Here is a 22,816-nt window from a genome sequence, read left to right on the forward strand (position 1 = left end):
CCAGACCAGGAGTCAAGGCTTATGAAACATCTACGTGCAAAGGGAATTGCATAGCACCCTCTTTATAAATTACAGTTGAAATGAGAGTGAAGAGGACTACAAGGATTAAAGAATAACATCCTGCCCAGTTATTTTTGTTTCCATGTAGTTATCAAGGAATGAGCTGTATTTAAATATCACTTGTTGGATTGGGGAAGGGAAGATGGATAGAAAAGAAATAAATGGGTATTATATCTTTTTCTCATCATTTTGGAGGTGAGAAAATAGAAGATCAGAGAAGCAATATCAAGTCCCTAAGTAACCCAGCCAGTGAGTGGGGAGCGAGACTGTGAACCTGGATTTGGTTGGCTCTAAAACCGCACTGATATTCATGTCCTACTAAACTAAGTATAGAAACAAGGTTTAGCTCAGAAGGTTCTATTACTGTGCCTTTCAAATGTAAAATTTTCAAAATCATGAGAAAGTTTTTGGGTAGAAGTCACCTGTGAAAAATGTATAATATTCTGATAAATTCATCCTATTTATGAAGACATTTATAACTAAGATAGAAAAGCTAGTGATCTATATTTTAATGGAAAAAAAGATTACTAGTTAACAGTGGTGTGTTTTTGTTTGTATAAATCGACATACTTGTTTAAAGATGTAGAAACATTTAAATAGTTTTCAAACAGAATTCTTATTTAAGAGGGGAGGGGTCACACGATGCTTTCTAAGGCACACATTGAGTGGGGATTTGAATGCTGAGAACCTGAGCTCTCTGGAAAATTCCAGGAATAGAATGATTTGGAATTTGACCGTTGCTGCCTCATATTGCACAGAATTCAATCTCCTCTCCCCTCCCCACCTTTTTGTGGCTAATGTGAAGGAATATTTGAAATGTGAAAAATAACCTTTCCTTTCTATCCCTGATGGTGTTACCATATGGCATTAGCATTTGCTTCCATTCTTTTCACCCTCCTACTATTTATTTATTTTCATCACGACTCATAATTAGTAAAAAGAAGGGGAGCTCTTACAGTCTATTCCTGGCTTTATTCCCCCTCCCAGTATGGCCCCGGATCATCCCATTCCCCTTACCTGCAGAGACGGCCATTTTTAATGGAGCATAGTATTATGCACCTGTTGAATGAAACCCTTAGAAATGATAGTGCCTTATATTGGAAGAGAGTTTCTATCATCTGTGGATTTTTTTTTCCTCCCGACATTCCCAAACCATCTGTGTCTTCTCATTTATGGCCAAGACATTTTGCAGTTTCAAATGTGCTTAGAGCTGACAAAACATAACATCTGGATCTCAATGAAAGGAGAAAGGCTCATTTGAAAGCTTTTTAATGCCCCTAGACCACAATGAGATCAAATCGAGGAACATTTTTTTATGAGTTGAGTGCAAATGAATTAGAAACATGTGGGTTAAATTTTTTCCTAAACCTCCAAGGGAATTGAAATATTAAGGGAAAGTGCTTTGCAAACTGCCTCTTGGCTTCTGCCAAAGTCAGAACACTTGAAAAAAAGAGCTGGTAACATCGACCGAATCCAAACATACCCAGCATTTTCTTCTCTAGTGCACAAAGGACACTTTTGATCTTTGAATAAAACAGAATAGAACCAAAGACTTGCAAGTTTCATATCCAACAATGTTTAGTCTCCAGTCTAAAATAAGCATATTCTTAGAGTTCATTCAGTCTTTCCTTATTTTTTTTATTGCTGCTTGTTTTGTTTGTTTTAAAATAGCCAAGAAAAAGTGAGTGACATAACTGTACTGATGGGACCTAAAATCTCTCAGTCATTTCATGTGCTTTATTTCAAGGAGAGGAGAAATGGATTAATAAATATTTGTTTCAAATTTGTGAGTATATAAAGTCTGTTTATTTCAAGTCACCTCTATTTTGTTGGGTTTTAAAGAGCTTTTCTGATTAATGGAAAACAACCTTGTCCCACTCCTGGACACCTGTGAATCACCTGAACATTCATCTCATGGCCAATATTGTCCAAACAACATGCGTGCCTTTGTGTAGGGGTGTGTCAACACAGTGTTACTAATGCTTTAACTCACTACATCTAACCTGTGGCCCCTGGAAACACAGAATAAGTAATTCTTCAATTATTTGCAGGGAAAACTCTACCATGACCGTGGACTTGAGTGAAGTCCCTGCAAACAACAGTTCTGGAGAGGGCAGATGGAGGGGAGCAATCATCGGCGTAGGGGCTGCAATTTTCCCAATTTCCTGAGTAGGAAGCAGTTTAATATGATCCTTTGCTTGTGGCCACAAAGCCTGGCAGTGACGAGGAGTAATTCTTCCCCTCTGCCCTCTCCTTAGAAAGCCTTGATCTTCTCTCATCCCCAGGATAACCAATGTCATGACATGTCTGCAGAGGTCTTATCACTGCTGCTAATAACAGATCCCCGCCTGGAGACAGCCCCACGCGCACAATTTTAAATTGTCTCTTCTGGCACAAAATGGTTTTGTAAAGCAGACTCCATCACTGAGGCAAATATGCGCAGATGTGCCAGCGGTAACTCCAGAAGTCACTTGACGACATTAAGATTAAAACCTCTCTACTGACAAGGTTTTCTTTTTCTTTTTTCTTCCTCTTTCATCACCTCTTATAATTTAGCATAAGACCTCCAGAGACATCCTTGTATTACCAGGCTCTCTACTCAGGAAAATCGCTGAAGGAGGCCATTGTTAATCAGAGTGAGAAGGAGGTCCCAGGAATGTACCTGTTCTCTGCAGGAACATGAGAGCTGGCTAGTTGAGGTGGGTTGGGAGGGAGTCAAAATGAACCCTCCAAATTAAAAAAGAAATGAGAGCCCAGCCAGTATGGCTCAGTGGTTGAGCATCGACCTATGAACCAGAAAGACACATGCCTGGGTTGCAGTGTTACAGAAAACCGGAGAAGAGCCAAGCAATGCTTAGAGAGATGGAGTTCCATTTATTATTACGTGCGGGCCCAGAGAAAAATGTCTCTAGAATTCTGGGTGAAGTCACACAGGAAGTTTCCTGTATTTATACCTTTTTACCCTCTTTGTCTACCAAATATGTGGTTTTCCGGTCCCCTTTGCAAGTTCTTAAAGACCCTCTATGTGCTGGGGCTTTGAGACCTCAACCAAAGGCTTGACCTAGCTAACTTCAGCACTAATAACTTCATCTGGGGAAGGTTTAATGGCCTCTCTGAAATGGGAGTAGTCTTATTTTCCTTATTATTTAAGCAAGCATTTACAGAAGCCAAAATGCAGGGTTAAAATTTCAAATAGCAGTTTTGATATAAGATGGATGCTTCAGCAGGCTTGATCCTCAGTGTGGGGAGTGCAGGAGGCAGCCGATCAATGATTCTCTCTCATCATTGATGTTTCTCTCTCTCTCCCTCTCCCTTTATCTCTAAAATAAATAAAAATATATTTTTTAAAAAAAGAAAGAAATGAGAGACAACCTCAGAAAACAAACACGTGTCTTGTTCATCATAAAGCTGATATTTAATGTGCAGCATGACATGGGGGGACTCTTTCCCCCTCCCCACATGGGAGTCTGTGCTATGAGATTCTTTCCCCTCCCCCACATGGGAGTCTGTACCTGTTCTTCATTAAATCTCCACACCTTTTCTATACAAAATAAATAAATCAGTGGAGCATGAAGTGAAATACAAATGGCTTGTTCATCCCTGCCTCACCTGAGGGAAATCTCCAAAGGCAGCAACATCTTCAGGTTCACAGCCTCCCGCTCACACCATGGGAAAAAGTACGGAAAGAAAAAGTGTCCAAGAAGAACCCCATCCAAATGATCAAGTAAGGAGGGGGGTTCTGCTCCAGTGAGGGAGGAAGAACCAGCATGGAGCAACAGTGAGGGAGGGAAGTGCCTCCCAGAGCCCTGAGAAGTGAACATGCCCCCGCCCTCGTGAATTTTAGCCAAAATCATCATTTCACACATTTGCAGGGAAGATGCATTGGCTTATGACAAAAGAACAATTCAAGCACGGTGAAGCATTCCTGCCCAGTTACATGCAGCAACTGAGTGAATGAACACTTTCCTTAAAGCACCTGAAATAATGCATTCATTTCCTTTACTGATGCTGCCCAGTGTAATTCATGAGAGGAAAGCTGTGTTTGTGCTTATTTCCATTTGATAAAACATCTCCGGGGCTCAGATATTCGCAGTACGTGCTTAGTTATAGAGAATAGGGAAAGTGTGCTGTATACCATGTAAAAGCCAGATTGTAATGGTTTCTGATTCCTAACTCTCGCCTGAGACCACATGGCCCCATGTGAAAAAAAAAAAAATACAAGAGCAAAATTCTGTGTGTGCTGCCAGGGGCTGTAGAGTGGTTCTCAAGGCATGTCCCTGTGAACAGTGGCTATCGGTGATGTGCTTAAGGCTCCCGTCATACAATGGTAATGTGTGAAGGTTGTCATATACACGTAAACTTTGAAATTGGTGAACATATTTCTGCGCATGATCACTATCCAAAGACAAAATGAATAAGCAATCAATGAATGACTATCAATAGGAACAATGAAATAATTCCTAAAAGTAATCCACACACCATCTTTTCTCCCCATATGCAGTATTACAGACATTTAGCAACTATTAAAAGCTTCACGTTTTTGAATTATGGAATAAAATATGATAATATTGCAATGCTGGAATCAGAGAATAACAATTTTTTGGAGTGATTCCCAAACCCTATATAAATATAATACTTTTTGTGCATTTTTTCTTTTACTGAGAAATCATTCATTAAAGGCCCCATGACTTGGAAGAATACAATACGTGAAGAAGACTCAGAATAAGAGGAGAGGCAACATCTAACTTTTGTTGGCCACTAAATATGGAAGCTACTGGCTGCACACTTTATATATTGCCTGACTTAATTACAAGAGCAATGCTGTAAGGGAGAGACTATTATTAGCCCTAATTTACAGCTGAGAACACAGAGGCACACAGAGTTTCAGTAGGTTACTTAAGGTCACACAAGCAGAAATGATCAGAGGCAGGAGTTAAATTAAAACTATCTCCATAGCTCTCCATCCCCATGACCTCCTGCCTGGGTGGCAGGGCTTTGAAACATGACCCTCCTCCTTAACACATGGAGCTCAACCACAGCAGCTGGAGACGGCCACGTAGCCGAAGGCAGCTGCCTCCACTCTGCAGCTAGAGAGCCCCTTTCCGACATCTAATCTGAAATCTGGAATTTCTTGTGCTGTGGGTCCTGGTGGTGGCCGGGGTTGTGCGTACTTATAGGAGGGGTCTTGGCAGGACAGGGCTGTGCATGTAGATTGGCAGGGATGATACATAATTGCTCTCCCACGCATCCTATGCTGCCTCCAGATCTGCCCGTAATCAACCTACCAGCTGTGGCAATTATTTGAGATACTTAAAAAAGTAGTTGTTGTTTTTTTATTGATTTCAGAGAGAGGAAAGGAGAGAGATAGAAACATCAATGGTGAAAGAAAATAATTGATTGGCTACCTCCTGCACAACCCCTGTTGGGGATTGAGCCCACAACCTGGGCATGTGCCCTGACAGGGAATTGAACTGTGACTTCCTAGTTTATAGGTTGATACTAAAGCACTGAGCAACACTGGTTGGGCTTGAGATATCTTTTTAAATACCTAACTGAATCATATTTCTTTTATGATACTCCTATCACCTGAATTACTTTTTAAGCCTTTAATATAGCATAGACTCATGTCGGAGACCTCAAGCACAATCATATACACATTTTTGTTGTTTTTTTCTTTCTGATAAACATTTTAACACTTTGAGAATATATTTCATATAGAGGAAACATGATCTGGATACAAGATAATTTTTCAGATTTTTTTAATCCACCTGCACAAAAAGAGAGGCAGTGAAACAAGAAGGAACTACTTTCATGATTAAGTTCCCAATAGAAAAGGAAAGACTGATCCATAATGGTTCTAGTATGTGTCTAGCGAATGCCAAGAGCTCTTTTCAACCCAGTCAGTTATGACCTCTTCCGTGAAGACCTCCTGACAATTTCTACCCGTCCAGTAATGATGGTTATTGCCTCATACGCATTTCTTCAATCATGGTCATACAGCTCTGTAATCTGTTTGCCAGCTGTCTTTCCTACCAGACTGTGATGTTCTTGGGGGCCATAGATATATCTTATTTATCCTCATATTCCTTGTTCTATCTCAAAAGTCTGGCAAGTTGGTGCAACTCAAAATAAGACTGTTTAAATAAAGGATAAAAACCAGCATCCTATAGACACATTCTCAATAAAAGTCCCAAAATGTTTTCTGTATAACAGTCTCCTTAAATTTTACATTTGTGATGTGTTCAAGGTTTGAAATAAAAACAGAAGTAGAAAAAAAAATTAAAGGAAATTGTATAATATTTGTTGGTTGTAATGTTCTACCTGCAAGATATTTTGCAAAGTCTGTTTCAGGGATTATCTCCACTTACCTTCCCAACAACCTCGTGTGATGAGAACTTGCATTAGATGCACCCCATAGAACAGAACACTAAGATGCACAGAGGTGAGAGGACTTGCCTAAGAAAGGACAGTAAACTCAGAAGTTGTGGGACTGGATGCCAAGCCAACAGCCTTACTCTAAATCCTACCCTCTGAACCATTATGCAGAGTTTATTATTATATTATTATGTATTAATTATTGTATATTTTCCATTCAAACAACTGCAAACCTACTTTTGCCCCGTCCTGTATAGAATCCCTCCCTGGGAAATGGTATCTAAACCCAGCAGGGAGCTTGAAATGAAGGCAAGGTCAGGCTCACGAAGCAAGAACTTAAAAGACCGTACAGGTGTGGGAGAAAAGGACAGCGGCGATGGGACATCCACAAACAGAAACTGGACCCCCAAGTTGAAGGTAGGACCCTTCAATGCGTCTCCTCTTCATTGGCTGCCGCAGACGCTCACGATGCACGCTTGCCCCCCATCCTGGACTAGCCCCCTCATGCAAAGCCAAGTGAGATGCTGCAGAAGCCCCAGGGGTCTCACGATTGAATAAATTTTCACTCTAGCATTGTACTGTACCATATGCTAGCCAGCAGCTACATATGGCTGCTTGGCTTAAAATGTAATTAAAATGAAATAAAACTAAAAAATTCAGTTCCTCTGTTTCTCTCACCACCTTTCAAATGCTCAGTAGCCACCTAGTGGCTACCATGCAGGACAGGGGCAATCCTATATAATAAAAGGCTAATATGCAAATCAATCGAACGGCAGACGACTGGTCACTATGACGTGCACTGACCACCAGGGAGCAGATGCTCGACACAGGAGCTGCCCCCTGATGGTCAGTGTGCTCCCACAGAAGCCAGGCTCACCGCTGGCGAGCACAGTGGCAGTGGCGGGAGCCTCTCCCACCTCCACAGCAGCGCTAAGGATGTCTGACTGACGGCTTAGGCCCGCTCCCCTGTGAGAGGGCGCAGGTCGGGCTGAGGGACATCCCCGATTGCATGAATTTCGTGCACCGGGCCTCTAGTCTAGTATAATTTCTCTATTTCAGAAAGTTCCATTGGGTACCATTGCATTAAAGAACTATACTTAAGAACAAGAGCCATTAAATTGCAGAGGCAAATGCTAGCTATGCATCTTTGGGTAGGACACTTACCCTCTCTATACCTCCATTTCTTATGTTCTATCTGTTAAATGAATATAATTATAACACTTGCATTTGAGAGTCATGGTAAGGGTTATTTTAGTTAGTTAATATAAATATGTTGAGCACCTGATTGATCTATACATACTCAACTATATTGGGTTTTAAAGTTATTGTCATGGATATCACTAATGATAAGTTATTTATATCTCTGGAAACATATGATTTGGCTACATTATAAACCCTGAAAGACCAGACTCCCCTTACCAATTTACAGATGAGAACAAGTAATTCTTTGAGAAATGACCCACATCAATCAGATTCCCATTAGTGAGATATGGAACACACAATTCATGCCCAATGCCTGGGCTCCTGTCAACTGTCAGACCACCCTGACACAGATCTGTTGGTGTTTATATACTAAATAGAATAATATATGTCATGATATGATTTATATAATAAAAATAATTATGTAAGTAAAGTGAACCAGATGGTAAATAATAATAAGTGAAGAAAAGCAAACTAGAAGCAAACACTATTCAAGTTATTTACAGAAAAGAGAGTTACTTAAATTTGGCATGGCTGTAACAGAGCTAATTGAAAGACTTTACCACCCATATCTTTTCAACTGTATTTGCCAGTTAATGGGCTGGTTTTATGCAGCACATAAACATGAGGTTATATTTAGATGCCTGGGATAGATTCTCCTCCGTGGAAGGCGCTAATAAAGAAGTCCAAAGGGTCTTTCATAAAACATTGAAAAAATGTATCCCTTGGGTGAAAAAGAGAGACTCCCTGGATCCACTTGCACTGATCTGTTGGGCATCTTACACTATCCCATAGGTGGAGCAACTGAAATTCACCTATAAATATAGATCTGTTACGTGTTGCTTAACTTAATGAAGATACTACACTGGAAAATATTGCACCAGAACTACCATACATACATCATTCATTCAAGTGATAATTTTGTTTGTTCCTCATAGAAAATTGTTTAGATACTGCTTTAAGGCTGATGCTCAACTCCCTCACATGTGTATCGATGAATGTAGTGAGGAATCATTGTGTGCCTGTTCTAATCCTGGGACTTTTGACTTAAAAAATGAATACATGTAGAAGCAAAAAAAGCAAAGCAAACCTAAACAAAAGTGCAGATTTAATAGATGTGATTCTGCCACCTGTTGGCTGTGTTAACATGATCACCTTATTCAATGTGCAGGGGCTTAGTATTTCTATTGGGATATTTCACCTACCTCTATTTTTTTTTTTTTTTTAGTGAGGATTTAAACATGGAGCACTTAACACACTGCACATCTTATATCACTTAATTAGAAACTATAACTATGAAGAATTGTATTAAAATGTGTGACCTTCACAAAAACCTTATAAGGTAAGTATGTTATCTCTTATTTGCAGAGAGAGTACAAATCTAAAACAGCATGTCCAAGCTCAAAGCTGTCCAAATGATACCTAGTAAAACTGACCACTTATACCCAGATCCGCCACATCCCTTCCATTGCCCTTAATACAGAAAACATTTAGATGCTGATTACTCCAAATGTACTTGTCTGGCCTGGATCTCTACCCTGAACTCCAGACTTGTATCAAAATGTTTGTTTCCAAGACACCTAGGCTTGAAAGTCTAATCATCATCTCAAAATGAACATTCCTAAAGCTGAACTCTTTATCTTGCCACCTTCTGACCTCTATCATCTGCTTTTGCGTTGTCTTTTTCATATCTCTCTTCCCGGAAATTGCATCCCACCAATTGCTCAAGCCAACATCTTGGAGTTCTCCTTAACTTCTTTCTGTCTCTTATACCCCATATCCAGTTGCTCTGAAAATTTGGTTAAGGCTCCCATCAAAATATGCCAAGAATCCAATCACTTTACACTTCCTAATTTATCTCTCTACTTCTTCTCTTTAATTTGTTCTCAGCACAGAAGCCAGAATGACTCTCTCATCTTTGAAAGAAAAAAGCCAAAACCCTTAGAATAATCTATAAAGCCCTCTATCATCTGAACACCCCTCCTTAATTAACTCTCTAGCCTCAGCTTGTAGGGCTGGCCCCTGGCTCACTCCAGTCTAACAACACTGGTCCCATCCATATTCCATCAACTACTGAGACATGCTCCTACCTCAGGGCTCTGCATTCCTGGTTTCCGCTGCCATGAATACCCTCTTCTCAGCGAGCCGGTAAGATCAAAATTCCATCCTCTTCAAGTCTTTGTTGTTACTTCCTCGCTGAGCATCTCCCTTACCAACTTATTTAAAACTGCAACCTCTTCTACTCAGACACACACTCCTATTCCTCCTCAGTCTTATTTTTCTCCATAGTATATGTTTGTCCCCTCTGGGGACAGAATAAGATAGGATATGAAAATATAGGCTAAGACACGTATGATATTATTCTCCATCTCCCCTTACTAAAATTTAATCTCCATAAGGGATGACATTTGTGTCTGTTTTGTTAACATCTTTCTGCACAAATGCCTAGAAATGTGTATTTAATAAGTATTTGCTGAATGAATGAATGAATGAAGGAATGAATGCCCAAGGGGAAAAGGTGTTACAATGGTAGAATGCTGTTTTATTCCCTGTGTTTTCTTCCTCTTTATATGAGCAATAATTTATACTAGTATTTTCAATGCATGGTAGATTTCCTTTTTTGAGTTCCCACCACCATTCCTATAATATTTTATTTCTCTCTGTTTCTTGTTTTGATTTTAGAAGCTCTGTTTTTGGCAAGCACTGAAAGAATCTAAAAATGTCCTTGTTTGAAAACAAACATTTAATGATAAATGTAGTAATCATTAATGGTTTACTAGTCACAGTAGTAGCAACAGCAGAGCAATCATTCATTAAGGCCTGTTATGAGTTACGGACCATGATTGATCCTTTACTTGTTGGTTTATTTAACCCTCAGGAAAAGCCCATAGAATGTCCATAATTAATAGGGATGGAAACAGACATTCGGAGCTTTAGCTAATTGGCTCCAGGTTACAGAACTAGTAAAAGAAAAGTTGGAATGTTCACACTAACCATTCCTTATCCAAATAGCTCACAGCATCTTTCTTTCCAAACATTAAAATACAATATATTGAAAAAGATTTAATTTGCTCAATACATATTTGTCAACAATTGACTTGGTATGGGTTAAATATAATCAGAAGGATTCGTTTTTCCATGTACATACTACAGAAAAGTTTTATAAATGATTCACAGCCTTCAAGTGAACGCGTCTTTTTTTGACTCAACAATACTTTACTCTTTGTCTGCTTTTTTTCTTTTTTCTGCTGCTAAAGGTCTTGCAGGATAAGCAAGTGACTCTTTACACAGCCTGGCTTTCTTTCTGAAGCATGGTCTTGCTGCCTTGAAAAGGACTCATAATCACACCTTACCTTTCTTTAGATATGTTTGCTGGACTCCTTGGGGAGGCTTTGAAATGCTGACACTCCGTGTAAGTGCAGTGTGTTTGCCAAAATATATTCTCTGTTGGGGAGGCTGAGGACATTTTTATTTACTTATGGACACAGCATGGTTTATGGCCTCCCAGAGTGAGGAAATGGGAAAGGAAAATGACAAAAAGCAAAATCGAAACCAGCTAGTTGGTAAAATAACTTTAGTTTGTACAAAAGGAGACCAGTAACTTTGAGAAAGAAAACACCTTAAGAATTAATCAAGCCCTAGCCAGTCTGGCTCGGTGGATAGAGAGTTGGCTTGCGGACCAAAGTGTCCTGGGTTCGATTCCACTCAAGGGCAAGTACCTTGGTTGCAGGCTCCTCCCCAGCCCAGGCCCTGGTCAGAGCTCATGCAGGAGGCAACCAATTGATATGTTTCTCTCACATTGATGTTTCTCTCTGTCTTTCCTTCCCTCTTTCATTCTCCCTAAAAGAAATCAATGGAAAAATATCCTTAGGTGAGGATTAACAACAACAAAAAAAATTAATCAAAGTACTTGAGGGGAAATGATATTTATGGAGCACTTATTGCATGCCAAACTTTGAATAAAGTCTCTATGTTTACTTTATAACATGTCTTTGCAATAAATCGTTGATTGGATGTTATCACCACATTAAAAAAAAATTAGATGGGGCACTGATATTGAAAGAGTTTAAATGACTTATTCATAATCAACTTCCTGCCTCTTCATTTTGAAAACCATGAGTTTCCATATTCCACTACAGGAATAATATGCGACTACGGGCAATCTCATTTTGCCAGTGGTGGGTCACATGTATTTGGCTATCCTTATAACTCTAGGTGGAAGTTCCCTTCTCATTCATGAGTTGAACAGAAGGTTTTTAAAAGGAGGAGATAAAGCCCAGCTGGCGTGGCTCAGTGCTTGAGTGTGAGCCAGGAGGTCATGGTTCAATTCCTGGTTGGGGCACATGCCTGGGTTGCGAACTTGATCCCCCATGTGGGGCGTGCAGGAGGCGGCCAATCGATGATTCTCATCATTGATGTTTAGGTCTCTCTCTCCCTCTCCCTTCCTCTCTGAAATAAATTAACAAATATTTTTAAAAAAGAAAAAAGGAAGAGATCAAGATGGGAAAGTTTTGCAAGTCAAAATACTGGAGAGACATGATCTGCACAGGAAAAAATCATTGGAGATCACAGAGCATTTCCTCAAATATTCAACTCATTACTGAAAACATGCGTAAGAGAAACTTCTTGAGGGCAGGGAAAGAATCATGCAACCAGAAAGGAAAAATCTCACAATTCACAGGAAATCAGATAGAGTACTTAGAAAACTCAGTAGGATCTTAGGACAAAATTATATGCAGATTACTTTAATCTAATGCTACTTCACATAGCTTAGAGGCAACCTCAAAAGGATTCCTCTCTTTCCAAGTGACTGTGGTCCAGAACAAAGCTCAAGAATATTTCTAGACTAGAGGCCTGGTGCACAAAAAATTTGTGCACTTGAGGGGGGGGGACGGTCCCTCAGCCTGGCCTGTGCCCTCTTGCAGTCTGGGACCCCTTGGGGGATGACCACCTGCTGGCTTAGGCTCGCTTACCAGGGGATTGGCCTAAGCTGGCACTCAGATAGAGGCCTGGTGCATGGGTGGGGGCCAGCTGGTTTGCCCTGAAGGGTGTCCAGGATCAGGTTGGGGGGTCCCGCTGGGGTGCCTGGCCAGCCTGGGTGAGGAGCTGAGGGCCATTTTCAGACTGGCCACACCCCCTTCAGGGAGGGGGTCCTGCTGGGGTGCCTGGCCAGTCTGGGTGAGTGGTTGATGGCTGTTTGCAGGCTAGCCAAGCCCCCAGTGGGGACCCTCACCCCATGAGGGTGTGGCCATCCTGGGTGAGGGGCTGATGGCTGTTTGCAGGCTGGCCACAGCCCCCAGCCACCCAAACTCCCAGTGGAGACTGGCTGGAAGCAGGTATCTGGGATTTATTTATCTTCTATAATTGAAACTTTGTTGCCTTAAGAGGAGGCCACAGCCAGCCAGGGCAGGTGGGAAGCTTGGCTTCCTCCATCGCCGGGGCAACCAAGCCTCCTGCTTGCTCCAGCTCCGTGGCTGCCGGTCGCCATCTTGGTTGGATTAATTTGCATATAGTGGCTCTGACTGGCTGGTGGGCATGGCTTAGGCGTAGCAGAGATGTGGTCAATTTGCATGTTTCTCTTTTATTAGATTAGATAGCCCTAACTGATTTGGTTCAGTGGTTAGAGTGTCGGCCTGAGGACTGAAGGGTCCTGGGTTTGATTTCCGTCAAGGGCATGTACTTTGGTTTCAGGTTTCAGGCTCAATCCCCCGCCCTGGTTGGGCTCATGCCGGACCCAACCAATCAATGTGTCTCTCTCACATCGATGTTTCTCTCTCTCTGTCTCTCCTGCTCTCTTTCACTCTCTCTAAAAATCAATGGAAAAATATCCTTGGGTGTGGATATATATTTTTTTAACAACAACAACAAAAACCAGCATATTTAGATATACAAGATTACCCAGCAACAAGAAAGTTAAAAAATCACAACGTATGATGCACCATCAAAAACTACCAGGTAAGCAAAGAATCAGGAAAGGATGACCCATAAAGAAAAGAAAAATCAACCAATAGAAACAGATCAAGAAACATCCAGATAATGGAATTACTAAACAAGACATTAACACTGTTATGATTATATCTCTATATGTTCAAGAAGGGAAAATATTATGTTAAGGAGAAACATAAATAATATAAATTTTTTAAACTGAACTTCTAGATGTTAAAACTATAATGTCTGACATGGGAAAAACACTGGTTTGCATTAACCGCAGAGCAGATGCTTCAGAAAACAACAACACTGGTGAACCTGAAGACATAACAACAGAATTTATCTCAAGTTGAACACAAAGAGCCAAAAGACTGGGGAGAAAAATGAATATATCATCAGTGATCTGTGGAACAACTTCAAGTGGACTACCATATGTGTAATTGGTATCAAAGAAAAGTAATCCATGGAGGGGAGTAGATAAAAGGGAAATCATTGAGAAAGTAATGGCTGCATTTTATCTAATTCCATTTTTTTTTTTCCATTTGATGAAAATTATCACCCCTGGATCCAAGAAGCTCAGTAAATCAAAAATATAGGAAACATGAAGAAAACAATATAAAAACACATCTTAAATTGCTTTCCAAATGTGATAAAGAAAAAGTCTTAAGAGCAGCTAGAGAAAGATGATATGTTTGGAACCAAAGCAAGAAGATAAGAAAAAGATATTTTTCAGCAGAAGCAATGTAAGTCAGAAGAGGATGGAGTAACAACTCTACCAAAAGAAAACACTGTCAATCTAGAATTTACAACATAGCATAATAAGCCTCCAAAAATAACAATGAAATAAAGATTTCCTTGGACTTTTAAATTCTTAAAGAATGCATCACCAGCAGACCTGTGCTATGAAAAAATATGCAAAAGAAGTTTTCCATGTAGAAGGAAAAGCACACTAGATGAATGTATCTATACACTAAACAATTAAGTGAGAGAAAATTATAAAAATGTGGATAATTATAACATACTAGAGGCCTGGTGCACGACATTTGTGCATGGGGGTGGGGGGAGTGATCCCCTCAGCCTGGACTATGCCCATAGCCCTTGGGGGATGTCTGACTAAGCTGCAGTGGAACATCCTTAGTGCTGCCGCAGAGGCGGGAGCCTGCAGACTCCCGCCACCGCCACTGCACTAGCCAGCCTGTGACAGAGCGGCACTCCCACTTGGCCACCTCCCACCCAGCTCCTGTGTTGAGCGTCTGCCCCATGGTGGTCAGTGCACGATATAGTGATGGGTTGTTCTGCTGTTTGGTCGATTTGCATATTATCCTTTTATTATATAAGATTTCCTCTGCTTTTAAATCTCCATAAAATTAATTAAATGTATATAGTAGAAAATAATAACAAGGTGTTGTGAGGCTTATAGTATATTTAGATTACAAAGGCCAGTGGGAGGAGGGAGAATAAATTATATGTTATTAAGGTCTTAATCTATAAATGAAGTCAAATAATATTACTTAAGTTATAAGTTAAAGGGTATAATTAAGGGACAAAAGAAAGCTCTTCCTTTATTGTGCCCCCATACTTTATACTTTCCTGATTTGATACAGTAGACTTTTTAAAAAATATGTTTTTATTAATTTCAGAGAGAGGAAGGAAGAGGGAGATGAGAGAAAATCATTGCTCAGCTGCCTCTTGCACACCCGTTACTGGGGATTGAGCCTGCAACCTGGGCATGTGCCCTGACCAGGAATCGAACTGTGACCTCCTGGGTCATAAATCGACATTCAACCATTGAGCAACACTGGCTGGGCAGGTAGCCTTTTTCTTCAATTATACACATGGATGGTATTCTGTAGACCCAATCTAAATTGAGCTTTCTGTTATAAATTGGTAATCCAGAGCCAATAAAATGAAAGGCTTATTAAACTATACAGACAGCATACCTGATTGAAGGCATGAAACAAAACTGCATTTATCCATATTTGAATTTTTTCTTGTTATTGCTTTTATTGATTTAGAGGCACAATTTGATTTTTTTTATCTGCTTACACATTTCTCATCTTAATCTTTTTTTAATCTTCCTGAAAATTCTGTTTTAATGATATGCATGCTGCTGTTTTTAAATCCAAAGGAAAACAGCATATGATTTTGAAAAAACAGACAAGTTCATTAACTTTGAATTTTTAAAATGCAGCTATGCGTTCAATGTTACCACTGAAGTTGATATATTTGTGTTTTTTGAATCCAGAAATATAACTGCTTATGTTGAAAGCACCTGGTGTGCTCCCTCTCACTTCCTCATATATGACAGACATTATGTCTATAATTCTCAAAAAATAAAATTAACTATTCATCTCTTATCAAATAAGATAAAAAAGCCTTTTTAGTCTTTTTTCATTATATCTGATATTGCATATACTGTATAAGTGCCCATTTCGGTAAAATACAACAAATGCTTTGAGTAATGGAGACTTACTTATTATATAGGGACATAGAATAAGCTTTAGATAGGCCTGCTTTGGAAGAAAGAAAATAAACTATCTCAGTAGGAAAATAATAGTAAAAGAAATCTCTTTCCTTCTTTTTATCCAATTTACTGAATGCCAAGTATGTGCCTATGTCTGTCCTACAATCAAAACGCAAACTCTTTCCAGCCAGGCTTCATATGCTGATCATCCCTGTCCCACCTTGAAGAAATTCTAATACCATTTTATTGCCTGAATTAAATATGAGTTATTTTTCTTAAAATAAATCTTTAAAATTGCTACAGTGTAATCTAGGCATTAAGATGAACAATAAATATTAGTAATATTAAAATAATTTAGAATGACTTTTGATAGAGGTTTAAATAAATACAGACTCCGGGATTTATTTACAGACAGCTATTAGACATAACTTTGAAATTTACCTTCAGATAATAAGAAAACTGGGTGAGATCCATAGAAACAATGCAAGGAGGAGGGAGGAGACAAAGGACCCGCGAAGACTAGGGCAGACCTGGTGGGAGACGTACTTGACACACAGATTGTAGAGGGTAACACGTGGGCAGCATAATACTTTGTGACACATTGTGCTGGCCAACGGTGCCCTACTGCTGGTTGCTTTCAGGTTTTAGAAACCGTGTTAGCAATGCTTATGCCTGATTTTATAACTGATCCAAATATTCTTCAAGTTTCAAAAGTTTATCAATGAATAGCTGTGCAAGTCTGCTCAACCAAATGCTTTTGTCACCCTCGACTATGTATTCTTTCTGTCAAACTGAGTGATTTTCAACTCTACAAGCACATTAGAATCAACTGGGGAGCTTTTAAAACTAATATTGAGCCCCATTTCAGACCATTAAATCAGAATCCACCAGGGTGGGGCTGCACTATATCACAGTGAAAACTCCCCAGGCAATTCTAATGTGCAGCCAAAGCTTAGACCTACTGCTTTACACCAAAAGCCGTGCTCAGCATTTCCTTGCCCTCTGTCACACTGTGGCGATCATAATGTTGATATCCTACTCCTCTGGCGCCGACTGCCATTTCCCACGTAAATCTCAGTCAATAAAGAGCACCCCATGATGAAGAGTCATAACTATCATGATGTGCTATGTATGTAAATATGTATGTATGAGGATTATCCATGTCAAGGTTTTTTATTTCCTAATGATTTACTAATAAGGGCATTTATCACATACATTCATTTATCCATACATTTTTACATCATTCAGAGATATTGTACTTCAGACAAGAGTTACCCCAGATCTTTCCAGGTGAGACAAGAAAAAAAAAATGCGGGGGGGTGAGGGGGGGCTTTCCAAAAATGCTCCTAGGAAATTTCTACAGATGAAATTCTCTTTTTAAAAAAAAATATTTTTATTGATTTCAGAAAGGAAGAGAGAGATAAAAACATCAATGATGAGAGAGAATCACTGATCAGCTGCCTCCCAGACTCCCCCCACTGGGGACCAAACCCACATCCTGGGCATGTGCTCTGACCAGGAATTGAACCTTGGACCTCTTGGTTCCTAGGTGATGCTCAACTACTGGCCAGGCTGCTCTTGACATTTCTTTAAGGAGCACGTCAGTTTCCAATCCCGCCTATCCAACACACACTTGTTCTAGCTTGTCTGGCCTCCTGGGGGGCTCACCTCTATTGCACTGTGTTACACATATTTGCCCCAGGTGTCATGCATATCTCTTCAGTCACTATAAACAGATTATGAATACCTGGATTAAAAGGAACACCGAAGAGTATTATCTAAGCCACATAAACCAGTCAGAGAAAGACAAATACCACATGATCTCACTCATATGTGGAATCTAATGAACAAAATAGACCAAGAGACATAGAAGCATGGGGCAGACTGTGGAATCTCAGAGGGAAGGCGGGGGAGGGTGGGTGGGAAGAGATTCACCAAAGAGCTTGTATGCATATATGCATCACCCAGGGACACAGACAATAGGGTGGTGAAGGCCTGGGGCAGGAGGCAAGGGCGGGCTGAGTAGTAGTCCATTGTGTAAATGTAAAGACAAATACCACATGATCTCACTCATATGTGGAATCTAGTGAACAAAATAAACTAACAAACAAAATAGAAACAGACTAATAAATACAGAGAACAGATTGATAGCTGTGGGGTGTGGGGAGGCTGGGTGAAAAAGGTGAAGGGATTAAGTAAAATAAGAAAACAGACAAAGAAACAAAAAACTCATAGACAGACTACAGCAAGCCTGTCAAACTCAGGGTCCGAGGGCCGTATGCCTTGTTTATTTGTCCTGTGTTAGCCTTTGAGTTTGACATGCTTGGACTACAGTATGGTGATTACTACAGGGAAAGGGGTTGGGGTGGTAGAAGAGGGTAAAGGGAGAATAAATGGTGATGGAAGGAGACATCACTTTGGTGGTAAACTCACAATGCAATATACAGACGAGGTATCATAGAAATGTACACTTGAAACCTATATAATCTTATTAACCAATGTCACCCCAATAAATTCAATTAAAAAAAACACCAACAAACAGGTGATGCTTGCCTAACCTGCGTAGGGCCGACCTGCTGGCACCTGATCTCAGATTTCCAGCCTCCAGAACTATCCTGGGTTCAAGACGGCACCAGGAGAGAACCTGGACTCACCTCCTCCCAGGCACACACAGAGTCTGCAACTGCGCATGGAGCAAGCGCCCAGGAAAAAGCTAAAGGCTGAGCAACACCTACATCCCAGAAGGAGGGATGGCCCACTGTCCCCACCCTATTCCCAGGCAGCCACACAGTCAGTTTGGAGGAAAGTGAAAATGCTAAGTTTCTCTCTGAGGAGCCAAGAATCTGAACCCCATGCCGGGTTCCCCAACTTTGAAGACCTGCACCTGGAAGACGAGCCCCTAGAATAGTGACGGCGAACCTTTGACACTCGTGTCAGAGGTGACGCGCGAACTCATTTTTTTTGGTTGATTTTTCTTTGTTAAATGGCATTTAAATATATAAAATAAATATCAAAAATATAAGTCTTTGTTTTACTATGGTTGCAAAGGTCAAATAATTTCTATATGTGACACGACACCAGAGTTAAGTTAGGGTTTTTCAAAATGCTGACACGCCGAGCTCAAAAGGTTCTCCATCACTGCCCTAGAACATCTAGGTTTGGAAACCGACAGGGCTCCCATGGACGAGACCCGCAAAGCTAGAGAGCAAACTAAGAAATGGCTCCTCAGGGCCTGACGTGCAGACTTACCTGCCCCAGGGCTGGGTGCAGAGAAAGCAGACCTAAGGTGTGCAGACTTTGCATGAACAGGCTCATCTGCTGATGTTAAGGCAGCAGCATGGGCCTGAGGCACAGGCAGCTAATGTAACACACATCCGGGGCCTGCTGACCCGACTTCTCCAGCAGGTGGTTGGCATTTCGTCTCTAGGCTCTGGTTTCGAGGAGGCCCTCCTGCCACGTGTGCAGGCTCCGTCCATCCTGGGATCGACCCCCATAGGCAGGTCTTAAGTAGGCAATTTGCTGCCTAACCACCATATTACACTGCAAACCGGGGCCTCCTCTTATTGGCCTCAAGGCTTCATCAACTCTTCTTGAAACTATTTACAGTCTTGTGAAGTCTAAAGAGACTGAAAAGAATGATTTCCACAGTTATAAAAATCATACGGAACTGACTTCTGTAGGTTCTGCTGGGAGAGCAGAGTGTCCTTGGGGTCTGAAATCTAATTGTAGGAATTGGTTAAACATGGTGTCCGCACAGGCCCTTCCCATCTGTTTTTCTGGTTCACTTGATCAAAGCGGTTTGTTCTTGCCATGTTGAGAAAGGCTGGGCTTTAATGGACGGGCCGTCTCTGTGTCCCCTGGGCAGTGCTGGGGAAGATTCCTGGGACCGGGGACCCTCCTGCTCCCTCAGCTTCTTCCAGTCCAGCCCTGCCCGTTGTTCTACCGACTGCCAGTGACTTTTTTTTATTTTTTATTGATTTTTTACAGAGAGGAGGGGAGAGAGATAGAGAGTTAGAAACATCGATGAGAGAGAAACATCGATCAGCTGCCTCCTGCACATCTCCTACTGGGGATGTGCCCGCAACCCAGGTACATGCCCTTGACCGGAATCGAACCTGGGACCCTTCAGTCCGCAGGCCGACGCTCTATCCACTGAGCCACACCGGTTTCGGCTGCCAGTGACTTTTGATTCAAGAAGCTTCCTCCAAGGTGGGAGCTGCTGTTTTTCCGTAAATGCAAATTGTTACACTGCAAACTGCTAATTTTATTAACCGCTGTCACCCCAACTAATTTAATTTGAAAACAATCAATGAAACATTTGAAAAAATGTTAAAAATGTAGTATTTTGCTCTCATCTCTCTCTCTCTCTCTCTCCTATTTCTATCTGAAATAAAAAGTCTTCTCCAGGAAACCGGAAGAATCATGTCCCCTCCACCCTTCCTACCTTGGCCTCCTGCTTCCTGACCCCAGTCCCACCTCCCCACTAGTGCCCTCCCCCGGCTGTTACTCTCCTCCCTTCTATTTGGACCACCTCCCTACCCTCCATTTGCTGCCCCGGCACCAGCTGAGGGCCCCAGGTACTCCTGACAAACCCTCTCAGCAGTGTGGGACAGTACATGGTGCTCCAGAACCATGGGTATATTTGAGCCCAAGCTAAAGATATTCTGCATCAGGTCCACCAACGTCACTCAGATCAAGACCCTGAAGCCAGAAGAGCTGGCCAAGCTGGTGAGGGAACCTATGTCCCCTGTGGGGACTCCAGACCTACATTGGCAGCTTGGACAAGGACTTTGGGGCAGATAAAGTCCAGGCCACTGGATGCTGTGCTACTAACATGGGCTTAGTCTGTGACACCTGCCTTAATGGCTTGGTAAAGCTACTATCCTCCTGTAATGAGGTCGGGGTTGTGGCTTCTGTGTTCAGCAAGAAGCTACTGTATACGCGGCTGGCACAGAGAGATCATCAAACATTTGGCAAAGCTCACAGACAGCATCCAGGTGCCCGTGGCCCAAGCCAGCCCAAGCCAGCACCCTGTGGCTCAGCAGTGAGTACAGTGAGCATGTCTCCAGGATTGCACCTGATGACCCAAGAAAAATGGCCAAGCCCCTCACAGCAGAGGAGGGCATCCACCCGGCATCCACGCTCAACCTCACCAAGGGTAAGCAGACCACACTGCTGACCCAGCGTGTGCTGAGTCTGGCCGGGTCTGACCAGTACGGCGATACCCATCATGGAACACACTTCACCCGGCAGCTTATCATCCCTCCTGAGCTGTGTGGGGCCCTGAGCCACCGCCGTGCCAAGAACCTCTCCTTTTTGGCATCCAAACCAGCCCCAGCCTTGAAGTCATCCTTCAAAGACCGGGACCGCTTCCAGCGGCACTCACTGTCCCACCTGCTCAATGCCAAGGCCACGGGCTCCCAGGAGCTCCCAGACAGGCCAGAGGAGGCTACACGTCTCTCTGTGTGCAACATGGAGGTAAGTGAGTGGACTAAAGCTCAAATTGTAAGAAGAGGAAGAGGAGGAAAAACCCAGGGTGAGGATGAGGAGAAAGGGAGGAGCAGTGGGAGTGAACAGAGTGAGGAGGCAGGCGAGAAGGGGAAGAGGGAGGAAGAACGTGCCAGAGGCACAAGGAGCAGGCCTGATCTTGGATTCGGGTGGCAATTCCAGGGGTAGCTTACTAGAGTCGGAGGGGAAGAGGTGGAAACAGCCTCCTGGAGCAAAAAATCAAACTCCCAGCAGCAAAAGTCGCCTGTAGTCAAGGAGATCTCCCTGCCTGATGGAGAGGACTTCGCCCCTCTCCATGGCCACCCGTGTCTCTCCCCCGGTTGCATCGACCGGTCTGGCTGCTGACCTACAGGGCCTGACACTCAGACTCTCCCCTGTTGCCCTCCTGCTGAGTCCAGCGTTGGTATCAGCAGGCAGGGGCTGCTGTACCCACGGCTGGTGAGGCGCTGGCTGTGGACTCCACCTTCAGCCGCCTACCTTTCTCCACGGACCCTCAGATGGTGTTGTGCACATCCACTTCTCCAACAACTCTGATCTCCTCATCAAGGGCCGGCATGTGGCATCAGCATCCAAGAATTCCCTGAAATAGATTCGCTGGCACCAGTGATGGGGGACTTATAATCTGATAGATAGAGCACCTGAATTAATCTGAAAAAATAATCATATTAGAAATCTTAGAACATATATACTTACGTGAATAGGGGATTCAGTTTTTCTTCAGTTTCCTTTTCAAGGCCTGTGCAAAGCAATTGAGGAGGTGACTCAACTGTGAACCCAGCAAGCAGAATTGATAAGCATGGTCAGACCGACCCACCTGAAATCAAAACATCATCGCATCGCCTTATGACTAAGGACAATAGTGGACCTCCAGGGCTGCATGCAGCTGCATCCATTCCCAGTCTCTCCCTAGCCCCTTCTCCTTTATAATCCTGTCCCCTGCACCTTGCTGTAAACAGGATTTGAATGCTTGTAAGCACCCTGTCTTCTTGGTGGGCTGGCCTTCTCAATAAACGCCTTATATGATTCAGCCCTGCCTTTCTTATTGGCCACAGTGACAGGCAGCCCGAGCCCACAGGGAAGTTTCCTGGTAACACTAGGAGAATCAGCCACTGCTGTAATGAGCATTACTTTCTGTGACTCAATCTAGGCAGCCTTGTTCCAGCTGTGCACCCCAACTTAGCAGTTCTATGTGTCCATTCAGCCACCCATTGGGGCGCTGATGGCCCCCATGTTCATGAGAATGAGTTAAAGGGACAGGGACAGCGAAATGGCATGAATGAG

At 42.2% G+C, this 22,816-nt stretch overlaps 1 pseudogene; it reads left to right on the plus strand.

The window, feature by feature from the left end:
* The first annotated feature begins 20,659 nt into the window (after window positions 1–20,659).
* On the plus strand, window positions 20,660–22,156 carry LOC118674777 (annotated as a pseudogene).
* The last annotated feature ends 660 nt before the right edge of the window (window positions 22,157–22,816 follow it).

The sequence above is a fragment of the Myotis myotis genome, unplaced genomic scaffold (genome assembly GCF_014108235.1).
Source record: "Myotis myotis isolate mMyoMyo1 unplaced genomic scaffold, mMyoMyo1.p scaffold_m19_p_19, whole genome shotgun sequence".
Classification (NCBI taxonomy): domain Eukaryota; kingdom Metazoa; phylum Chordata; class Mammalia; order Chiroptera; family Vespertilionidae; genus Myotis; species Myotis myotis.